Source organism: Marmota monax, unplaced genomic scaffold, assembly GCF_021218885.2.
Source record: "Marmota monax isolate L192 unplaced genomic scaffold, Marmota_monax_Labrador192_F-V1.1 WCK01_AAM20220418_F8-fsc00248, whole genome shotgun sequence".
In the NCBI taxonomy this organism is placed as follows: domain Eukaryota; kingdom Metazoa; phylum Chordata; class Mammalia; order Rodentia; family Sciuridae; genus Marmota; species Marmota monax.
The window spans coordinates 1,777,510-1,779,648 of NW_026692019.1; positions in this window are offsets into that span (position 1 = coordinate 1,777,510).

Below are 2,139 nucleotides of genomic sequence, written 5' to 3' on the forward strand. Positions count from 1 at the left end.
GCTATCTATTGTTTTAGGGCCAGGGCTAGGGTTAGGGCTAATTTTAGGTTTAGCATTAGAGTTAGAGCTAGTTTAAGGTTTAGGCTGAGGCATCAAGTTAGGGTCAGTTTTAGAGATAAGTTTCGATCTAGAGTTAGTACTAGGTTAAGATAGTGCAAGGGTTATGACTAGGGTTAGAGCTTGGGTTAGGGTTACTGTAATGGATAGGGTTAGAAGTAGGGATAAGTCTTGTGTGAGAATTATAGTTAGTCTAAATTCTAGGGTTAGGGTTAGGGTTAGGAATAGGGCTAAATTAGGGCTAGGAAAAGGGCTAGGTTTAGTGTTAGTGTTAGGGCTAGTGTTAGCATTATGGTTAGGACTAGGGCTAGTTTTAGTGTTAGGGTAAGGGTTAGGGATTAAGGTATGTTTAGGTCTAGAGAGAGTGTTAGGTTTAATGTTATGTCTCGGTTAGGGTTATGGTTGTGGTTAGGGTTAGGCTTGGGGTTGGGATAGGGTTTTCGTTAGGGTTAGGGTTAATTTAGAGTAATGTATTGGATAAGATGTAAGATTAGGTTTTGGGTTAAGTTTAGGTTATGGTTAAATTTAGGTTTAAGGATAGGTTTAGTTTTGATTTATGGTAAGGGTTACAGTTAAGTTTATTTCAAGGGTTAGGTTTAGGGATAGATCAAGTTTTAGATTTATGATTAGGGTTAGGATAGGGTTAGGTTTAGGACTAGCATTATTATTAGGGTTAGGGGTAATGTTAGGGTAATGTTAGGGTTAGAGCTAGTGTTAATACTAGGGTTAAGTTTAGAATTATGTCTAAGGTTAGATTTAGGTTTAGGAATAGGACTAGGGTTATGTTTAGGCTAAGGGTTAGGATTTGAGCTAGGGTTATATGTAAGGAAAGAGTTAGGGTTAGGGCTACATTTATGATTATGGTTATGCTTGGGGTAGATTTAGGCCTCAGATTAGGGCTAGGTTTTTTGTTAGGTTTAGGCCCAGGGTTAAGGCTAAATTATGTATATTGTAAGATCTAGGGTTCTGATTACAGCTAGTTTTAGGGTTAGAGTTATGACTATGTCTAGTGATGGGTTTAGGTTTGGGGTTAGGTTCAGGTTTAGAGTTAGGTTTAGTGTTAGGGTTAGGGTCAGTGTTTAGGTTAGAGTTAAGTTTAAGGTGAAAGGTAGAATTAGGACTAGAGTTAGATCTAGGGATATGGTTAGTGTTTTCTTTAGGTTAAGGATTATGTTAGGGCTAGGGCTCAGGGTTTTTTTAGGTCTAGGTCTAGAGTTATGGCTTAGGTCTAGGGCTAGTGTTAGGGTTAGGTTTAGGTATAAGTTTACTCGTAGGGCTAGTTTTAGGGTTCGGTTCAGGGTTAGGGTCAGATTTAGACTGAGAGTTTGTGTTAGAGTAAGGATTTGAATTAGGGTTAGAGCTAGAATGAGGGCTAGAGTTAGGACTAGTAATAGGGTTAGGACTTGGATTAGGCTATGGATTAGGATTAGGACTAAGTTTAGCATTATGGATAGGGTTTGGATTGGGGTAAGTGATAGAGTTAGAGCTAGGGTTAGGGTTACATTTAGGGCTAAGGTTAGGTTTAGGTTTAGGTTTACTTCTAGGGTTAGGGCTCAGATTAGGGCTGTTTTTTTCTGTTAGGTTTAGGGATAGGGTTAGGGCTATGGCTAATATAAGAACTAAGGTTATGATTAGAGTTAGTATTTGGTCTAGAGCTACTGATAGCCTTATCTTTAGGTTAGTGTGATATTTAGAATTAAGGTTAGTGTAGGAATATAAGTTAGGGTCAGGGTTAATTTTAGGACTAGGACATGAATTAGAGCTAGAAGGTTATGGTGAGGCTTAGGATTAGGTGTGGTTTAGGTTAATATTTAGGGTTAGGACAATGGCTCGGTTTTGTTTAAGGGATAATGCTAGGGTTATGGTTAGTTTTAGAATTAGCGATAGTGTTAGGTCTAGAGGTAGGTTGAGGATTAGCCTTAGCGTTAGGGCCAAATGTAGAGTTATGGTTAGATCTAGGGAAGGGTCTAGGGCTAGGGTTCGGGCTAAGGTTAGGGCTTGTGTTAGGTTTATTGTAATGGATAGGGTTAGAACTAGAAATAGGGCTGGGGAGAGTTAGAGTTAGTCTTAGGACAAGGTTAT